At 36.2% G+C, this 22,385-nt stretch overlaps 1 protein-coding gene across 3 annotated transcripts in view; it reads left to right on the top strand.

Annotated features, from left to right (window-relative positions):
- Positions 1-22,385, top strand: part of BMPR1B (bone morphogenetic protein receptor type 1B) — a 412,316-nt gene that overhangs the window by 249,246 nt on the left and 140,685 nt on the right. For 2 of the 3 annotated variants that reach the window (XM_042935858.1, XM_042935857.1), the window contains exon 3: positions 3,205-3,299. The gene's annotated coding sequence lies outside the window, so the exon portion shown is untranslated. Of the gene's footprint in view, positions 1-3,041; positions 3,300-22,385 lie in introns of those variants that run through there. The other variant, XM_042935859.1, reaches the window with a different exon arrangement.

The following is a 22,385-nucleotide window of genomic DNA, read 5'->3' as shown; positions in this document are numbered from 1 at the left end:
TATCTTAAAAAAAGGCAAAAGCATACTCATCTATTAGGGTTGTTTTTAAGTGTTAAAGTTAATATTTCTAAGCCCCCCTACTGATGGTAATTGCTTAATAAATAATAATACTTTTTCTAGAACACATGGCTTTCAGGAAGACAAGGGAAGAGATTTAAACTAAAGTCCACAGTTTTTATTAGAGCTTTGTCTTTGTGTTGTACAGTTTTATGGGTTTTGTCAAGTGCATAATGCCATGCATCTACTGTTACATGTCGTCCGGAATGGTTTCACTGCCCTGAAATCTCCTGTGCTTCATTGACTCATCCTGCACCCACCCCAAACTTCTGGTGACCACTGATCTTTTTATTGTCTCTGTAGTTTTTGCCTTGTCCAGAGTAGTGTCATATGGTTGGAATCACACAGTATATAGCCTTTTCAGACCGGTTTCCTTCACTTAACATTTTAATATATGGTTTGATGGAGTCATTGTCCAGATTTTCAGCTTGTACATAAACTCTTTATTAATATTGATCTGGCTAAGAGCAGTGGTTTCTTCATAACAATCTTTCTCTTAAAGTCACACTTTCATCTATCCCAACCTTTACTGTGATGCATTGCCCTGGCGTCATAGAAAACTTAACAATTGTAAAATTTCAGTTAATGCCATAAATTTTTCTCACAGAGAAGTATGATAAACAATAAAAGACTTTTAATTATAAAATATATTGCATAAAAATTCTATGTGGTGGTGAAATTGAAATAAAAGTAAAAAAAATGAAAACAGTAATGTAAAATTTTCAGCTGTTAGAAGATTTTATAAATTTATTATTTAAATGGATAATGGTTTCATTAAATTACTATGGATTTATATTCCATTTAATATCTTTATAACTTTTACTTTAAAATGTCCGTATTTCACCAGAGTAGAAATTAAATTCTCTGCATGTACCTATATCAGCACAGATGAAAAATTGTTCATGTTAACTTGCTAATGTGTGAGTAGTTCCATAGTTTAAAAGTCTTTTAAAGGTCTGTAACCAAAAACAGTTGAAGACTGCTAGCACGATGTATAAAACCCAAGGTTTTAAACCTGGTGTTTAAAACTTTTCATTGCTCTTATCCTTCTCATCCTTTTAAAAAAAATTAACCATTTCCTGTTTCACCTTGTGTGCTCCAGCAAGAAAGACTACTTGAAGTTCTGGATCATGTTTTTTCCTGCCTCTTTGTCTTTATCGTGTTATTCTTTCTGTCTTTGCTTCACTGCCTCCCACCCCTGCTATAATATGCAGAGACCTTGATTGAGAAATCCCCCATTGAACCCCCCGCTCCCCCCCCCCCCCCCCCCCCCCCCCCCCCGTGGAGCTGACTTTGTCTGCCCGGGAGCCGCCAACCAATGCCTCCTGCTCAGACAAAACTGTTGTTTCTCCTCTCTATACTCTCCTAGCCCCCATCCCTCCATCTATCCCACCACATTCCCCAGCCCAGACTGGAGACTGAAGGCTCTCTGAGGTCCCCGCTAGGCACAGGAAGAACGGTTTTTGAATGCATACATGGTTGGCTTAATAAACAGATAAATACATTTTCAATCTTCACATGGGATGAGGTGCGCGTGCTCCAGTACCCCTCACCGCCTCTACTGGTCTTCATCGTCACAAATGCACTGTTTTGTCATTAGCTTGTTTTTCTCTGAACTTGGACTGTAAGGTCCTTGAGAGTAGGAACTGTGTTTTATCTTTGCCTCCCCAACAGCTAGCTATGTACCTCTCCTGAGAGTAAGTTAATTTACTGGGCAAATACTAATTATTGGATGGAACAGAGGTGGATTTTAGTCGTTACAAAGTTAATTCTTGCACATAACTTTTTGCGGGGAGTCAAATTATAAAAGGTCATTTTTGTTTCATGCTGGTTATTTTTCTGGCTTTAATATTTGCCCTTCCTGGTAAGGTTTTCAGTAAAACTTCACATGAAGATAGGATTTTGAACATAAAAATGAGTTTAACAGTCACTCTTGTAATAGAAGGAGCACAGCTTAGGAGCAGTAAGACAAGGACTCTGGTTTTGGCCCTGCGGCAAACTTGTCATGTGACCATGGATAAGTTAACCAGTGTGGGGGGTCGGTTTTCTCATCTGTAAAATGAGTCAGTGACCAGATTATTTCTAAAATTTTCTTTTCTCTTGATTTACTCAAGAAACAAACTTGCAGTAAAGCAAACATATAATTATTCTAGGCAAGAAGAATAGAAAATACAGACTTTAGTTTCTAATTGTTCATACTGTGGACATTATGCGTGATATAGATAGATAATGCTGACCTCATTCATATCACCTGCAAACTATGTAGTGTCATGGCTTCGATTTTGTCCTTAATCTATAAAAATAAAGTAAAATAATTCAAGTTGTCATGATTGAACATTTAAGGGTAGTTAATATAATACGTTGAGTCATATAATTTTCAGATTATATTTTCGCTTCTTTCACCAGATATATTATTCAATCTGATTAAAATGATGGTTTTCAGTGCATTTTTATCATTCTGGAAGTGAACTTACCTGTGTTGAAACATTTTTTTTGTGACTAATTACTCCATCATAGCAGCCTTACTCAATGAGAAGCAATATTAAAAACAATTAAAAAATGCTTTCCTGTGTTTTGGTCATTCATAGTATGTAGTAATTCAGTTTCATAAAGCTTGATTAAATGACATTTAGGTGTAAGTTTTATGAAGGGGTCGAGGTGATGTTGTTTGGCCAAAACAAAGGCAGTATTTCCTTTCTTGTCTTTCACTTCACCCAGCTCTCCCTCCCTGCTTTCTTCACCTGCTTGAGGAAAACTGTTTCTTCAGACAAACCTCATAATTGCCCTTCTGTGCCTGATTTGGGCCTCAGGAAAGGCCCATAGCATCTGTAAAGCTGGCAGCAAAATGGTATTTCCAGGCAGGCACAGGGTTGCCGGGTAGTGAGCCAATCCACAGCTTTGTCTGAGCAGCTGAGAACTTTGCCGGAGTATTACCACGGTGTTCAGTAACACAGACCTGTGCCATGAGCAGCTAGCGTACTGAGCAAGTGTCAGGGTCAATATTTATAGACCACTACGTAGTTGCCTTGCAGAGAGAGAAAGCGAGAGAGAAACACGCACACGGAGGGCAAGGGAAGAAAGACTACAGTGGGGGGGGGACATTCACTTCCAGTATTTTTTCCTAAAAGGATTCTTTTTAACTGTCAGGTTCAGACTTTTGCTGAATCACAACCCTTCACCGCTGAGCAATGACAAGAGAGGAAACAAAAAGTTAAAGGAGCAAGCCTGCCATAAGTGAGGAGGTAAGTAATTAGCCAGTTCAGTCTCGCTTTGACTCGTAAACTCCCTCTCCCTGTTGGCTGCCCTGCATCAGTAGGCAAAGGGCTGTGTGGCATGCTAAAGCCAGTAAGGAGGGGCTGCCAGCTGCTTAAGAATGTTCTCAGTGGCGGTGCAGTTTTGTGTATGGCCCTTAAGGAGGCTGTGGACGATCAGAATACACGCAAGTACGGGGGTTGTGGGAAAGGTTCTCCACCGCTGATCTCATGTCGTGTCCTATCAGCAAGTTTCTGTTTCCTCGTTCTGCCAAACTTGAAGTCTTCTGATTGGTAAAGTCCTGTTTGCTTTCGTATCAGCATTAAAACAGGACTGTGAGTGAGGTTATAGTGATGAGTGGTCTAGAGTTGGAATAGGGGAAAAACTCACATGAACATGTGCAGAAGTAGACGTATCAGTGTATCATCGGTGAATGTGAACGAACAACATGGGTCCTTTCTAAAAGCACGCCCACGTCCATATGACAGTGCACAAAAGTGAATTGAGGACCACCTTTGGGAGCAGAGAGAACAGGGAATGATGAAAAGTTGAGAACAGCCTTCTTAATCCAAGATGCAAAAGACTCCGTGTTTGGCGGGGTTTATCTGTCCAGTCGACTTGTTAGTTGGTTCCTTACAAAAAAGTGATTCCCTATTAAAGTCATTAAATTAACATGTTTTGCTACACACTGGTAGTTTGTTTTCCTTTCAGCACGTTTAGCACTTTGACACGTTTCTCCGTGTGTTCAGAGTGCCGTGGGATGTTCATTTATTTGTCATTGTGTTGTGTATCCCAGATTAACATTAAGGGCAGTGGTGCTCAAGAGGACAGAAATAAATTGTTTTCTATTATTTTCTGATTTAGAACACCCATGCAATTTATAAACTTGTATGTTTTATGTCTACTACGCAGGGCATGGAAAATAAATATGTTGCTTCACTGGAAGTATGGCATTAACTAGGGGAAGCTTATCTACTGACCTAGTGAAAGCTTCCCTGTCGTTGGTTTTTAAATTATGGGACTATAAGCATTAGCATGATATTTAAAATTTTCAGGTTAGGTTATAGATGCTGATTATAGCTCCAAAGGGTTTTCTGTGTTACATATTTAAGTTCAAAACAAAGATAAAACTAAATTTTCTTGCAGGGCTGAAACTATAGGCCAAACGAGATAGAAGGACAAACTAATACTCTGGCACAGATTTCGTGTTAGGGCTAATATTCAGGAACCAGCTAATTCTAACATAGAATAAACCACATCCAGAACAGCAGGTGGAAAAAGTCTAAATGTAAAGTAAATCTATTTTAAGATGAGGACAGTCATTGTGGAATATTACTTTTATTGAATCTCCTATAATTTCTAAAGTAATGCAGAATGTTTCAAAATCAGTTCTCTGAATTCAGAAATATTTTAAGGGTAATCTCATACCTAAATTTAAACTGTATTATAACATTCATTTAGTGCTTGTTTTAGCCTCTGAATCAAGCTTTTCCTATGTCCTTTTCAAGTTCTGCCTACCAGTTTCTTAATGGGTTTGATTTTGGTTTGGACAACAGTATGTTTATTTTGAAAATGCAACCACTGTTGATCTAGAGTGGGCATTTCTCAATTAAAATTTTCTTTGCTACTGCCTTTGGGCAGTATCTTATGATCAAGATTATAATTTCAGTTCTTTATTCAATATCTTTTATTTTTTCACTTTATATATTGTGTAAATACATGATATTACTTTCTTACAGTATTTTTTTTACTGGTTTTATTTTAATTCCTTTTAGTCTTTTGTTCTGAAGTACCCTGTAGAAACTTTGGGCAGAAAACAAGCCAAATAAAATTAGCACAATAAAAAGAAACCAAAGAAAATCGTCCTTTTAACCAAGAAAGCAAATAGAAAAATTGTGACATTGGTTGACAGTGTCTAAAATGGAATATATTTTGGTTGAAGCCTAATTGAGTATTTTAAGACTTGAAATACCTTCTCAATATTAATTTTGGCTTTAATGTCAATCCTGATACTGGTTATTTATCATATTTGTAAACAACATTTTAAATATAGGCATATCATAAAGAAAGACTGTAAGACCTTTCATATCATGTGTTAACTGTCTGTTGAAGTAAGATTAGTGAATTTATTTGAAAGATTACTATTAACCTCCTTTACTACCAGTCTATCTGCTACATTACCCTTAGAAGGATCAATCTCCCACCCCAGTGAACACTTTACTTCCTACTAAAGCCCTTTCTTCCTTGGCTCTCTATTGCTCAATACAGTCTTCTTGGCACAAAGACTCTCTTCTTGATCTACCTGCTACTTTTGTTCTGTATTGATCTTCTGCTATTCTTTCTGGATTGTTTTTCGGACTCTCTTGCTCACCCATGAGTCTTCCCCTTCCCTCTGTTTCATGCTCCAGCAATATTGAACATTGTGTATTTCTCAAAACAATCTGTACTATTTTACTCCTTTCTGGAGTTGTTTATGTTGTTTCTATCTTGAAAACCTTCTTCCTGGTCTTTGCCTTTCAGCTCCAGGCACCTTGCTGGTGGTCCACTGTCAGCTTCTTTGGTTTGGCCTCTTGTATAGACCTCTGTCACAGAACTTTGCAAAGCCTTATAGAACGTTTTGTGCTGCTTTTTTGCACATGAAGTTGTAAGCTACTCGTAGCCAAGTTTTAAACTTTATTCTTTCGTGTTCCTCTAAGACATAGCATTCAATAGACACTCAAGAACTTGAACCAAAGAAAACCTTTATTGTATTTATTTTAAGCCCACTTTTCTTTATAGACTTCTTATTTTAATGTATTTCACAACTTTGATGGACAGCATTGAAGAAAAACCCCTCAAGTAAATGATAAATGCTTTTTAAAGAATAACAATGTGTTAAAAGGTTATTTTGTTTCTCTAAGTGCACCATCACAATAATGTGTGTATGTGTGTTTATCCAGCAAGTAGATACCTGTTGGACCCATAGAGTTATATTTGAATAATAAAGTTCAAAATCATATTGGTTAGCACATACAAATTCAGGATATATAGCTCAAAGATACTGTTGAATTTGATGAAATCTGTCAACAAAAACAGCTAATTGCTGCTCTTACATGTGTGATAAGTTAAATTATGCCCTAGCAAACTGAAGGCAGTGTTATCCCTTCCAAAAGGCCCAGAGAGAATATTTGGAGAGGTTGGGTCCATCCTCATGTACTGTGGAAAATTACAGAGTGGAATGGCTCCCAGTATGACTGATAAAGGTATACTTCCCTACTTTTATCTTCTGTTGTAGAGATAGTTAGGGATTTAAGGAAATAACAGAAAATAGTGGCTTAAAAAGTTTCAAAACTGAAGGGTGATATTCCATTTCAGACAGAAGAATTTGCTCCTCGAAATAGAAATGTTGAAAGAAAAGGATGTCAATGTTTAAAAAAGTAGTAGAGAAATAGCAGCTGTTTCTTTTACTTTCGATACTCAACAGAAATAGAATTTATTTGTCTTTGTATTTTACTTCTCCACCATAGATAGAAAACTTACTTTGTGTGTGAAATATTTTGTATTATCGAAACAAATACAGAGTTTTATGCACAATTTAGAGTAATTCACAACTTTTCTTATTTTGATTTTCACTTCTTAGTATACTCAACAGGCAGTTTTAAGTTTTCACTGCGTTGAAATCTCACAAACCTCTTCCACACATCACATGGGACTCTTTTGTTTGTTTAACCTTGAATTGTATCTGTCTCAGGAATGAAAATAAGATTGATATTTTCATAGGAAAGTTTGGAAGCCTTTTAATTTGCTTGAAATGGACCATAATTCAATGTGGAATTTCTTGTCAGATGTATTTTGCCCACACATGTATAGAGTAGTTAAATCAGTAGAGGAGGTGTCTCGGGAGTGATGGTTGTAAGTTATACGTCTCACTGGTATATCAAGTGATCTTCATATTGTAACACTGGAAGGGTGGGATTGTTTTTTATTTTCTTGTTTTGTTTTGTTTTGTTTTTTGGTCATAGACACAGAAATATATTTAGTGCCCATCAGACAGTGATGAGAGAAACCCAAGCTTGTCTCAGTATTACAAGATTATGGCAAAACAAACCAATAGAAGCAGAAAATACTCCTACCCCTCTAAGAGATTGAACAACTTTGAGGTCGGAGTGAGGCATAAAGGATTTTGCCAGTATGTTAAAGTATTACTATATTATTATTAGCAGCTTTACTTTCCAATCGGAGTTTTTCTGTAGGTACACATGGCATAGGATCCATAGAGCGTGAGAGCAGAAGAATAGATTAATCATGGAAGCTGAACCTTAAAGTTCTTCTACTTCACCTATTTCATTTTATAGATATGGGCAGTTGTGGTACAAAGAGGTCATGTGATTTGTCAAACATCACCTTTTAAAATGGCTAGTTAAGATTTTTATTAAAAAGAAAAAAAGGAGTGGCACCTGGGTGGCTCAGTCGGTTAAACGTCTGACTCTTGATTTTGGCCCAGGTCATGATCTCACAGTTCATAAGATCAGTTTGTGAGATCGAATGCTGTGTTGGGCTCTGCACTAAGTGTGGAGGCTGCTTGGGATTCTTTCTCTCCCTCTCTCTCTGACCCTCCCCTACTGGCACAGGCATGCTTGCTCTCTCTCTCTCTCTCTCTCTCCCTCTCTCTCAAAATAAATAAATAAATATTTTATAAAAAGAAAAAAGAAACGCACACTTATAAGGCCAGTATTTTATCACTGTGGCCTTCCAATCTGCTTATAATTGCTCTATTTTTATTTGTACATTGCATCTAAAGCCCAAGTTGTCATATCTCTGTGTTTTGTTTTGTATTGTATTGTGTTAGACTCCTTTGAATTTTTGCATAACTCCTTAAAGTTAAAGCTAATAACTATTGGTGGGATGTAGTACTTTTCCACTCATAACCATAGCACGTGGGTGTCCTTTCTAGTTTTCCTGATTTTCCCTATTCTCTTTGGTTGTGCCACTAGATTTAAGCTCCATAACTCTTCTCCTTTTCAGTACAACATGGCAGACAATTCTGAGACAAAAGACAGAAACTGCAAAAACAAATTTTTATACTTTGTATCTAAAAGGTTTCTAATAGGGAATATATGGCTATATTTTGTTTTATAACTTTGTATTTAAGTTGCTTATTCTAATTTAAAGATGGAAAAATCTTGATTAAAACAAAAGAACCAGGTGTGATTTTTCACATTACATTGACTTTTATCTGGGACTCTCTTAACAATGTAAACCCTATTAAAGGGACGGGCAAATAGGCTGTGTTGTACCTGTCGTCTTGCAGTAAGACTTGCTCCTCTGTTCTGTCCCCTGCACTTGCAGAGAAGTTGGGGCTTTTTGGGTCCTTTCCTTCTTATTCATATTAAGTTCCTGGGAAAAAATCACTAGTATATTTTAAGTTGAAAGAGTTTGGGGGCAAATACCTAAAGGCTGTTCCCATCCTCAGCCTGTGGTTTCTCTTTCCACCTCCTTCATGGCAAAACCAATATTATCTCTCTTTTCAAACTCTTGCTTGCTAAGAGATTTATAATTTTTAAGTCTTTTCTAAAATGAAAAAGCGATACTTTATATTTTTAATTACTAGTGAACTTGAAGCTGAAGGAATCATTAGTTATTAACATTTTATTCTTTATCATTAACCCATTTATATACTTATTCTTTTTTTCAGAGGCTGTATTTCTCTTACTGGTTTAGAAGAGGGTTTTTTTGTTTGTTTTTTTTTTTATTTTTTTAAAAAATCAAAGGATCTTGCTCTTTTAAAGTTGTTAGTTGTTACTGTTTTCACAGGCGTTTGATTACCTTTTGATTTTCTTATGTTTTGAAATATATATTCAATCTAATGAGTATTTTTCCATCTCCTTTGAAACTTAGAAAACTCTTTTTTATCTAGAAGTAGGAAAAGTATTTTTCTAGATATTTTGGTTTAATTTGTTTAACTGTTAATACTGTGATTCACGAAGAATTTACTAAACAAGTACTTCAGTATTTTGGTTGACTCATTATTCCGCTTTACCACTTTTTGTGAAGTCACCTTTATCTTACACTTTTGTGGTTCACATTTAAATCTTTGTATTACCTCTTAATTTATATTGAATAAAAGTTCATGTTTTTTAAAAAATTTTTGAGTATAGTTGACACATAGTGTTACATTACATTTCAGATGTGTAACGTAAGGATTAAACTTCTCTATGCTTTATGCTGTGCTCACCACAAGTGTAGTTACCATTTGTCACCATATAACGCTCTTACAGTATCATTGACTATGTTCCCTACGCTGTGCCTTTTATCTTTTATTCCTGTGACTTCTTCATTCGATAACTGGGAGCCTGTGTCCTCCACTCCCCATCACCCATTTTGCCCATACCTTAAACACTTTCCCTCTGGCAGCTGACAGTTTGTTCTCTGTATCTATAGGTCTGATTCTGCTTTTTGTTTGTTTGTTCATTTTGTTTTTTACATTCCACAGATGAGTAAAATCACATGATTTTGTGTTTCTCAGTCTGATATATCTCAGCATAATACCCTCTAGGTCCATCCATGTTGTTGTAAATGACAAGATTACATCCTTTAAAAAAATTTTTTTTAATGTTTATTTTTTGAGAGACACAGAGACAGAGCGTGAGCAGGGAAGGGGCAGAGAGAGAGGGAGACACAGAATCTGATGCAGCTTCCAGGCTCTGAGCTGTCAGCACAGAGCCTGACACGGGGCTCAAACCCATAAACCTGAGCTGAAGTCGGATGCTTAACTGACTGAGCCACCCAGGTGCACCTAGATCTCATGGCTGTGTAATATTCGTGTGTGTGTGTGTGTGTGTGTGTGTGTGTGTGTGTGTGTGTAGACATATATTTTCTGTAGACAGACATTTTCCTTAAGCATTCATCTATCAATGAACATGTAGGTTATTTCCATATCTTGGCTATTTTATTTATTTATTTTAAATTTAGATTTTTGTTTTTATTTTAGTATAGTTAGCATACAGTGTTATATTAGTTTCAGGTATACAATATAGTGATTCAGCAATTCTATATATTGCTCATTGCTCATCACTCATCAAGATAAGTGTACTCTTAATCCTCTTCACCTATTTCACTCATTCCCGCCTCCCCTGCCCCCCCAATCAACCTTCCCTCTGATAACCATGAGTTTGTTCTTGATAGTTAACAATCTGTTTTTTAGTTTGTCTCTTTTTTTTCTTTGTTCACTTGTTTTGTTTCTTAAATTCCATACATGAGTGAAATTATATGGTATTTGTCTTTCTCTGATTTATTTTGTTTAGCATTATACTCTCTAGATCTATCCATGTTATCACGAATGGCAAGATTTCATTCTTTTTTATGGCTGAGTAATATTCCATCATATGTACCTATGTGCATATGTGTGTGTTCATCTGTCTATGGACACTTGTGTTACTTTCATAATTTAGCTATTGTAAATAATGCTGCAGTAAATGTACAGAAGCATGTTATCTTTTCAAATTAGTGTTTTTGTGTTCTTTGGGTAAATATGTAGTATTGGAATTATTGGGTCATTTGATATTTCTACTTTTAATTTTTTGAGGAACCTCCACACTGTTTTCCACAGTGGCTGCACCAATTTATATTCCCACCAACAGTGCATGAAGGTTCTTTTTGTTAAATGTGATTTAAGCATTAGAACATGTCAGAATGTTGTCGGATTTAAGTTGCATGCTCCCTGAAATTATTGTAGAAAAGAAGCTTTAAATATATTACTTATATTAAAGCAGATCTAATAAGTTATGATTCTATGTGAGGAGAAATTATGCATTAATAATATTTACCATTTATCAAGTGGTTTCTTGATATTTATCTGGCATTCTCCCAAGACTTTTTAACTAATATGATTTCATTTAATCCTTTTAACACACCTTTGAATGACACATTCTCATCTCCTTTTCGCGGTAAAGAAACTGAGACCCCGAAGTGTAAAGTAGCTTGATACTCACCTAGCTAATAACTGATAGGGTCACAATCTGACTTTGGTCAGATTGGGCCAAAGTCCACCTTTCAAGAAGGCATTCTCAAATAGAGAAATTATGCTTTTTGCCATATATGGTAATAGATGTGAATCTATAGGGGTCAGATAGCAAGAACCTTCCCAACTTGCATCCATTTTTTGAAAAATGAGCTTAGGAACAGTGATTTTCAAAGTATAGAGATAAGTCAATGAAATCAGTGATATGAGGAGCCTTTTATTATTTGGGATTAGCATTGAGGATACCAAAGTTGTAGGATAGACAGAAATAATCTTATAGTTTTAAACCAGTTTGGAAGCAGCTAAAAAAGTCTTTTAACTTCTTCAAATGTTAGTATTTCTAATGGTTTTATTATTTTATTCCATCGCAAGCCAATTTATACTTCAGCTGTCCATCATATGCTGAAGACATAGCACTATTCCCTCCCTCACATACCTGCTCATGACCTTAGCAGGCAAAATGGCAAGGAGCCGCCAGTTCAGCAGGAAACGACTGTTCTGTCTGGGTTCCCATTTCCTTAACTATAAGCTTCATTCAGCGGAGAAATGAGTCTACCTAACTGGCATCCTTTGCTATCATCTCTATTTTAAGTTGCTCAGTTAAGAGACTCAACAGTTGTTGCTGTGGTATAAAGCTTCGGTATTTAAAGCGGGAAAGGAAATTCTAGATATTTTGGCATCATTAGAACTTTGTGCTTGTATACTAAATGATTACCTGGATTGATGTAAAAGAGTATAGCTTACTTTCCTATGGATGGACATACCTCATACATATGGTTTGTGTTTATAGATGTTTGTGTATGTCAATCCATACATAAAAGTTTATATAAAGACATCATTTGAAATCTTAATTGTTTATTATACATTTGGGAACCATGAAGTAATTTGTATTGTTTTCCTCTTTAACCCAAGGCAAACAATTTTGCCTAACAATGATATAGGATTTTTTTTTTTTTTTGCCTTGGATTACTCTGTCCTTTTGTTGATACATTGGTATGTCTGTGGTCAGATATACATAAACTTCATTGGAATTCTGTTTATAGCCCTGTCTGGGAACCGTTGAAAGTAAATTAATTGTATTATTACTTGGAAAATTATGCATGAGTTAGTATTTTTATTAATGAATAGTGTTAAAAAATTTAGGTCATTCACAGTATCCCTCCTTTTTTCAATCATTTTTCTGCTTTTACTATAAAGTTGGTTAGAACTGCACATTGTATAGTTGGAACATAATTCCATATATAATTTCATACTTTAATTCCCCAGATAAATATTTGCTCTTTTTGTATGTAAAACTGACTTCACTAGGAGTCTCTCTTTTACATTACTCTCTATGCCAGTTTCAACTTCACCAGTAAATTTGTCATCATTCACAGTGGTAGTTTAGCTTACTAACCTTGAAATTTATTTCTGTGTTTATTGTCAGAGGCTTGTTGGCAAATCGAACTCGACAATAATAGAGAAGGAAAGCATAATGACCTAGGACACACTGTTCTACTGAAATGATCTACGGTTCTTTGAATGTGTCAATTTTTTTTTATTTGTTTTAAACTAGCCAACATACAATGCATATAACCTTTTGAGTTACTCATTAATACTCTACATGTAATCTTTTAAAATCATTATTGGTGGAAATAGACAATTATTTAGAATGATTTTTTTTTTGTACTGTTGTAGTCTAAAGCAGACTAGTACGGCTTCCAAAGCACAATGTGAGCTTAAAATAAGTCTGCTGAAACCGTGTATTCTTAAGTAAGGGAGCTGGTTTTGTGATCATTTTGAAGTTGTCCTTATACTATATGGTCCCTCTAGTATAAAATAAATTTGATATTTATACTAATATGATTTCAATTTCTTAATAGTCCAAAGTGCATATGATCTGTCCAGAGGTTGAAAATCAATTTTTAAAATTTTGGTTAGATTTTAATAATGAAATATTTAATAACCAAATATGTTTATATGTTAACATATGGTATATGTTTCTGTTTATTAACTATATATTATCAGTGGCATTAATTCATGCTTTTAGAGACATAGAATATACCATCAAACATTTGTCCTCAAACCCTATAAGGCATGTGGAACACACAGATGGCCAATCGTCCTTTGTGCCTCTCTCATACTTACTGAAAGGTTGCTCATTTCTTTTTTTTTTTTTTTTTTTTAACGTTTATTTATTTTTGAGACAGAGAGAGACAAAGCATGAACGGGGGAGGGTCAGAGAGAGGGAGACACAGAATCTGAAACAGGCTCCAGGCTCTGAGCTGTCAGCACAGAGCCTGACGCGGGGCTCGAACTGACGGACTGCGAGATCATGACCTGGGCCGAAGTCGGCCGCTTAACCGACTGAGCCACCCAGGCGCCCCAAGGTTGCTCATTTCTACATGGGGGGCAGTTCAAACAGGCTGACCTGGGATGACCTGGTGGCCAGCACAGAATCATCATACAGCCAGAAGTCAATCATGCAATCAGTCCCCTCTCTGCTTCCCTCCTTGTCCCTCCACCCAACCCTCCACCCTCACCCCTTGTTACCATTTTCCCACTCTTTTTTCTCCCCTCTCCTCTTCCTTTGTTTCCTCGTTATTTTTTATCTTGTTCATAAGTGTCTATTGCATCTCAGCCAATTAGCCATCTATCTATACCAAGATGTTACTGCTTTTCTTTAAACTTCAACAGTTTCTTTATCTGTGGTCTTTCATCTGTCACTCAATTATGTCAGAAAACTCCTTTTTTGGTGCAATTTCAAGGAAATATTTTCTAGTCTTAACAGCAATATTAAATGCTGGGAAGTAAGAGAAACTTCCATCATAAAATGTCAAAGTGCAGTCAGTATGTTTCACAATTTCTGTAAAGTCATTTATTCTCTCATTTTATAACTAATGGTAATTTGGTCAATATTGTACGTTGGATATTTGTACATATGATAACAGTCTTATTTAACCTTGTTATTAAATCTTATTTAACCATAACTCTGTGAGATGGTTTTTATTATCCTTGTTTTAACGATGAGGAAATGGAAATTCAGAGAAGTTAAATAAGCATGCCTAAGATTACACAGCTTGGGAAGTAGGAGATGTGTGACTGGAACCCAGCTCTTTCTGACTCTGAACATCTTATGATATAGTGTATGACTTTCTTTTAAAATAGGTAATTTCTGGGGCGCCTAGGTGACTTCGTCAGTTAAGCGTCTGATTCTTGATTTCAGCTCAGGTCATGATCTCACAGTTTGTGGGATCGAGTCCCACCATCAGGCTCTGCACTGAGCATGGAGTTAGCTTGGGATTCTCTCTCTTCCTCTCTCTCTGCCCCTCCTCTGTGCGCATGCTCTCACTCTCTCTCTGTCAAAATAGGTAACTTCAGTTTTCTACTCCTACAGTTTTCTAGAAGTTGGAGAAGTAGCACAGCAGTGCAAGCTGTTCCCCAATGTGACAGCAGTCCAGACCAGGCAAGGCTCTGTTGATATTTACAAACCAAAAGATTAAATCTTAATTTTAATATATTACTCTCATTTCCTTCACGTCTCTTACTTTTGTAATTCTATCAAAGTTTCTTTCTGCAAAGAGACAACCAAATGACAAAACAAATACTTAGGAAAATACATTCTTCCAAATAAATCCATGTCGTGCTCCAAAATGTTTTTGAGGCTGGTTACATCTTCAGCTGTAATGTATACACTCTTTGATTTCAGTTTGACTCTAACAGACTTTCTCATTAGTTATAAATCACATTGGGACGGCATGAAGTTTTAGATCACACTCTTAAAAAAATAGATATTTTCGTATTGTTTGGAGATGAGTTACTTGTAGAGTAACTTCTTACCTTTGTCTTGCCTGCTTGCTTCTCAGGAGTTTTCTTAGAAACTATGTGAGGCAGGAAATGGCACTTAAACAAATACATTTTATTTTTAGTCAAGTTAAGGATTCTGTTTTTTTTTTTTTTTAAAGAAGAAATGGAAGAAATAAAAACTGTGGATCAAACTGACCTTTGGGAATTATCTGTTGATTTTTTCCATGACTCTCTTAGCCCCATATTTGTAAGATATAATTTAAGATTATAATAAATTTTAATTCATGTTTGTAAAATGTCTTACATACTAAAAACATTTCCACACCCAGTCTTTCTTTTGACGTTTGCTCCCTCAGATGCTTTGAAGCAAGTATATGCATTTTATGAATGGAGACATTAATAATATGTGAGGGTGAGTTGAAGACCCAGACTGAAAAGGCGAGTATTTTGACCTTATCAGAGTAGTTATTAAACTTGATTAGCTTATAGCATATGAAAATGTGAAGAAATAAACATAACATTATGTGATAACCCATCCCAGACATCAATGAGGAGCAGGTGCAGGTCATTTAAGGAAAAAAAAATATGAGAGTGTTAATATTGAGAAAATGTTATGAAGTTAATTTAGTTGTTGCCGAGATTGAGAAAAGAATTTAATATGATTTTAGTGGCAGAGCACCTGTAGTGAGCTTGTGGTGTTACGTGGGAATCTAGTTGAGAACCACTGAATTATCACACAAAAAAGTTCTCAATCAGTATAGAGTGTAATAGTAATATTTTCCTAAAGGTTTTCATAAGCTGTGTTGGTATGTCAATAAAGCGTTTATAAGGAACACAGACCAGTTTAAATAAACTACTGAATGTTGTCTCACACCGTATGGGGTAAAGTGATGACAGCATGACTATGGAGAGTTATGTAAACTATGAGAAAGTCATAAAAATTTGAGTGGAGTGAATTGATCAAATCGGTTTTATTTTCCCTGAACTCTCTCTGTTTCTTCCATCTCTCATCATCTGTAATGATAGACTGTAGGCTTCAGCTTCTTAATGCCTTCATACATGACACACACCACCAGCCATCGATCCTCTCTTCCTTTGAGTCTCAGTGAGCCATGAATCCTAGCTGCCAACATAATCTGCGATAAGCTGTCCATATGGAAAATTAAGATTGATCCCTACTCCCCTCATTTCATAAACAGAAACAAATTCTGTGTGGAAGAAAGACTCAACTGTGAAAAACAATACTTTAAAATATTTGGAAACGGATATGTTTTTTATCTTACAGTAAGACGGGAATTTCTTTGACTTGGTATAAACAGAGCAAACCGTAGAGAAGATTAATAAATTCAACAGCATTAAACTCAAAAGAAGACGTGTTAATCAAAGGACACTGTAAAAGAGTAAGAAAGGCTAAAAATTGGTTTAGTGCATAGAATATATTAAAGATCCTGTGAATCAATAAGAGAAGTAAAATCAGCCAGTATAAACATGAACAGGAGTTAAAATCCAAATAAACATGAAAATTTGCTGAGCCTCCTTAATAATTAGGGAAATATAAGTTAAAGCTAGAATAATATTTTATGGCCACCGTGTTGTTAAAAATATAGAAGTCTGAAATATCCTAAACAGTGTGGATATGAAGCAACAGGAATGCTCATACATTGTAATGGGAATGTGAGTTGGTACAGTAAATTGGGAAGTTGGAATTGAACCAAGTACACTCTTTTCTCAGCACCTACAAGTATGCCCTAGACAAAGTCTTGCTTGTATGCCTCGGGAAATAGGTGCAAGACTTCGTACTGTAGCCTTGTAGAGAAAACAAACAAATAGCATAATAGCAAAAACATAGAAACAAATCTGGAAACAACCCAACAGAGAGCAGACTGGATAATTTAGGCATTATTTGTATATAGTAGAGTTACCGTAATAATGAAAATGAGTGCATCTCACCCTACCTGCCTGAAACCCCAAATCATAATGTTGAATGGAAAAAAAAAAAGCAAGTCACAAATTGCAAAGAGCATGATTTCAATTATGTAAACTTTGATCAGAGGCAAAACTAATATATTTTTGTGGACTCCTTACTTATGTGATCAAGCTATAGGAAAACCAAGGGGAAATATTTTTTTTAAGTTTATTTACTTTGAAAGAGCAAGAGTGAGAGTGGGAGAGGGGGAGAGAGAGAGAGAGAGAGAGAGAGAGAGAGAGAGAATGAATGAATACCAAGGCGGAAGATTAAAACAAAATTGAGGATGTTGAGTGTTTCTAGTTGGAGGGAAGGAGTTGGGTTCAGGAAGGAGCCCAGAGAGCTCGGGTGATATATAAGTGGATAAGTGGATGATCATTAAAAATATTAAAAGTATCATTATTAACAATTATGTGTATTATTTTTCATTGCATACGCTGTACCTTCTATCCCTGTGACTTACTCATTCTATGAGTGGAAGCCTGTATTTCCCACTCCCCTTCACCAATTTGCTCATCCCCAGCTCCCCTCCCCTCTGGAAACTGTCAGTTCTCTGTGTTTATGGTTCTGTTTCTGCTATTTGTTCTGTTTTTCAGATTCCACGTATAAGTGAAGTCATATGGTATTTGTCTTTCTCTTATTACATTTAAATAATACCTTCTATGTCCATTTGTATTGTTGCAAATGGCAAGTTCTCTTTCTTTTTTATGGCTGAATAATGTTCCAGTGTGTGTGTGTGTGTGTGTGTGTGTGTGTGTGTGTGTGTGTGTGTGTGTGTATGTGTATATATATGTATATATATATCTCACATCTTCTTTATCTGTTCATCTATCTCTGGACATGTGTTGCTTTCATATCTTGGTTATTGTAAATAATGATGCAATAAGCATAGGAGTGCATATATATATTTTTGAATTAGTATTTTCATTTTGTTTGAGTAAACACCCAGTAGTGGCATTTCTGTATATTTTATTGTATGGTAGGTAGTGTGGTTTTTAATTTTTTGAGGAACCTCCATACGATTTTTCATAGTGGCTGTACCAATCTACATTCCCACCGACACTGCACGAAGGTTCTTTTTTCTTCACATCCTTGCCAACACTTGCTATTTCTTGTCTTTTTGATTCTAGCCATTCTGACAGATGTGAGGTGATAGCTCCTGGTTTTGATTTGCATTTCCCTGATGTTTAGTGATGTTGAATATCTTTTCATGTGTCTTTTGGCTATATGTATGTCTTCTTTAGAAAAATGTCTGTTCAGTTCCTCTGCCCAGTTTTTAGTCAGATTGTTTGGGGTATGTATGTATGTATGTATGTATGTGTTGAGTTGTACAAGTTCTTATGTGTTGTGGCTATTAGCCCATTTTTAGATATATTTTTTGAAAATACCTTCTCCCATTCAGTAGGTTGCCTTTTTGTTTTGTTGATGGTTTCCTTCACTGTGAAAAAGGTTTTTATTTTGGTGTAGTCCCCATAGTTTATTTTTGCTTTTGTCTCCCTTGCCTGAGGAGACATATCAGTGACAGGACTTTGAATCCCCCTCTCAGGTTTCTTTCTTCCCATAGTATTACTGGAATTCCACAGGGGTTCCCACATTTGTTTACACACAGAACAGGCTGCCTCTGTGAGCCAACACTTTGGCTTTCTCCATGGCTGCCTTTTCTGAATCCAGGCTGCCATTCTCTAGGACCACCATTATCTTGAGCGCCTTCCCACTCCCAGCTGACATAGGCCCCTTCAGTTGGAAGGTGTTACTCCCAATCATTGCTGTTTATCACTATGCTCCAGATATTTTTGTTCATTCATAAAGGTGATCTGTCCCTGACCTCTGGTATTTCCTCCTCTCCAGACTGATTGTCTGCTTGTTCTAGACCCACCAGTCCTCATTACTGCTGGGTCCCTGACAGTGTACTACACTCTTCTGCAAATTGAGAAGAGGGATAACTGCCTTCCTGCTGTTAATTGTTAATTGCTCTTGTTCTGAGGACATACAGCATGTCTGCTTGGGCCCTAAGGTATTACAGGTCTTAAGGGATCATGTTTTCTGGTTTTCCCTCTATGCTAGTGGTGTGCCCATGGATTACTAGGGGTTGCATTCCCATGCATCCAGTTATAACCAGTTCTCCTCCGAATCTCTGGTCTTCTTGCCAAGTCTAACTTGCCACCTCATTCTTTCCCTACCAATCCATTCTCTCTTAAAGGTCCTGAAAATTTGCTTTTAGAAATTCTGCAGTTCTGTTTTAGCTTCAGCCCTGAGATCGACCGATCAATCAATCAATTATTCTCATCTTTCCTTCTTCCCATCCCCCCTTCTCTTTCTCATACACAGATATCATACAACTGTAGATTCGCAGGCATTCAGACACGCTTACACATAACAGGACTCTTTCTGTGGATTGGGTTTGCACTATTTCTGAGGTGGTTCCTCAGGCCCCAGGAAAGTCTGCTGGTGTACTGTGTAGCTGGAGAGAATCGGTGGCCCTAACGTATGTGTACCCACATGTGTCAGCATCTAAACTGAACCCAGCCTGGATCTTATTAAATAGCAACAGTAACTGCAGAAAGCCTCAGTAAGGGTAAGTACAATGTATACATTATTGAATTTAAATTTCATTAAAATCTATGAGGTAGGTTTTGCATCTCCATTGTATGGGTGATGAAACTGAGGCTCAGATTGCATAAATAACCAAAATACACATAGATGGTAACAAGTAGAGCTCTGCCACAAAATAGGGCCACCTGATTTGAAAGCCTGTGCTCTTATCACTAAATTAGATAGAATGTTTCATAACACAGATTAATTTCACTACCTTCTTTAAAATGTGATTTCAGAAACAGCTTCTTATTCTGAATATATCACTGACATAATTATGTATTTTTTTTTGCAAAAATATAATTGGTTGAAAATAATCGCTTTGTGGTGTAATTTATTTTAATGAGAAATGTTCAATTTAAAAAAATTTGTTAATATTTATTTATTTTTGAGACAGAGAGAGACAGAGCATGAATGGGGGAGGGTCAGAGAGAGAGGGAGACACAGAATCTGAAACAGGCTCCAGGCTCTGAGCTGTCAGCACAGAGCCCGATGCGGGGCTTGAACTCAACGGACCGCAAGATCATGACCTGAGCTGAAGTCGGATGCTTAACTGACTGAGCCACCCAGGCGCCCCAAGAAATGTTTAATTTGATGATACTCTACTGAGTTTGATAGTACTATATACCTGAGAATCCATTCTGTAGAAATTGGATATCTTGTCTGCTAAACTGGAATCCTCAGAGGCTGAGGCTGTAGTCTTTCCCTGACCAGTAAAATCTCTTTAGTTAACGTTGAATTACTTTGTCATCAAGAAGAGTGTTAGGCTTTCATGAAATATTGTGATTAAGTGCAATATTTCCATAATTTCTCCCCCTGAATTGTAAGTTGGATATGCTTCTGGATAATAAGTAGTTTTATTTTTTGAGTGTGGATTGTTTTGTAGATTGATTTGGGGAATAATGAGACTGTTCAGGATTCTATGAGAAGAAAGATGAATCTTTACTGTCACATTGTAATAGAAAAAAAAGAAATCACCTGGATGTTTATCCACAGTAGAATATATAAATAACTATATACATAAATAACTGAATAGTTATGCAGTGAAATGAATGTATTAAATGAACTTGAGCTGGGTTTATCAACATGGGTTAATCGTTAAAACATTGAACACAAGTTAGTGATGGACACACGAATATACAATACTTATAGAAAATGTGTAAAAATTCTATAAAATGGTATATGTGGCTTGTGGGGACACACACACACACACACACACACACACACACACACATTAAAGTATACCTGACAGTGATAAATAGCACAATCAGGGTAGTGATCATCTGTAAAAGTAGGAGCAGGGCAATTCTGTTGGGATTGGGTGCATGGGAGTTGTATCAATAATGTTTGCTTCCTTAATCTTGATGATATCTATGTGGTGCTCATTACATGTTCTCTGTCCTTTTGGCATTACTGAAATATTTAATCATAAAAAACCTGAGCAAGTAAAATTTTGACTTTGGGATAGTACAGAAAAATCAATGTGCTCCTCAAAAAAGGTGTTGATGGGGCACTTAGTTTTTTTAAAATAACTCTATTTTTTTTATTTTGTTAAAAAAATGTAACAGAAGACAAAAGTAGGAAGAAGAGAAAAAATGTGGATCACGTGCTTTTCCCTTTCTATTATACTCCATTATGCTGCTGCATACTCCACAAATGGCTTCTGAAATGTCATATTTTCTCAGTTCCCTGAAGCCAACGTCAGTGTATTATTAGCTTTTTGGAGAAGGAGAAGGAGAAATTCTACTGTATTAAAAATACATACATGCATTACAATGATATATATGCATTTTAAGATTCCAATAGATGTAATGCATTAATACTACATATGTGTATGAATATAAATTAACAAAGAATAAATTATCTTTTCCCAAACTCTTGCTGGAACAATTGCTACCTACCCAATAAAACTTGAATTTGCAACAAACCTTCATATCACAGTGGAACCAAGCTCATTTTGCTCGTCTTCATTAAGTTAGTATGGGTTTTTAAAAAAATCATTTGTCAGCTAGCATACTATTTGATTGAAAGCTGTCTAGACTGCTGTTTTAGTGAAGTATGTATTTAGTTAGTGTCAGATTTTTCCTCTGTGACCTAATTACTTGAATATTCCCAAACAGTCCAGCTTTTGTACAAGAACACATTGTTATACTTGTAGCTTTAGTTGCTATTGTTGACAACTGCATTTTCTTTCATTTTAAGGTGAATTTTCTTTCACATATTACTGTTTATCTCATAAAGCATATATGTATGTTTAATGAGGTAGAGTTTCTTCTTCCCAAAGGAGAACATATAGTAGATTGAAGTTGACTTCATGGAATTGAAAAAAATATGATACTTAAGAAGCATTCATAGAGTATGTGGCCGGTTCAAGCATCAGTTTCCAGGATAATCCTGTTCTGTACTTAGATAATTTAATGAGGGAGGTTTAGTAGTTTGATAACGATGGGCTCTGAAGTTAGAGAGCCTGAGCTCTGAGCCTGTCTTCACCTCCAAGGAACTGTATGAACTGTAACAAATTTGTTAACCTTCTGGGTCTTCAATTTCCTCATTTTTCAAGTGGGATTTTTCACTTATGAGGAGTCCCTCTCTCAATATGGAGAATGGGTGAACTAGAGCTGAGCAGCCTAGTCACAGGGAGGGTGTACTATAGCTGACGGAGATCTAATGAGGATTGAGACCTAATGAACTTAAGACAGAGGCACAGGGCTGGGAAATGGGGGCAACTTTTTA

This window comes from Panthera leo, chromosome B1, assembly GCF_018350215.1.
Source record: "Panthera leo isolate Ple1 chromosome B1, P.leo_Ple1_pat1.1, whole genome shotgun sequence".
NCBI lineage: Eukaryota > Metazoa > Chordata > Mammalia > Carnivora > Felidae > Panthera > Panthera leo.
This window is presented reverse-complemented; position numbering and strand designations above follow the sequence as displayed.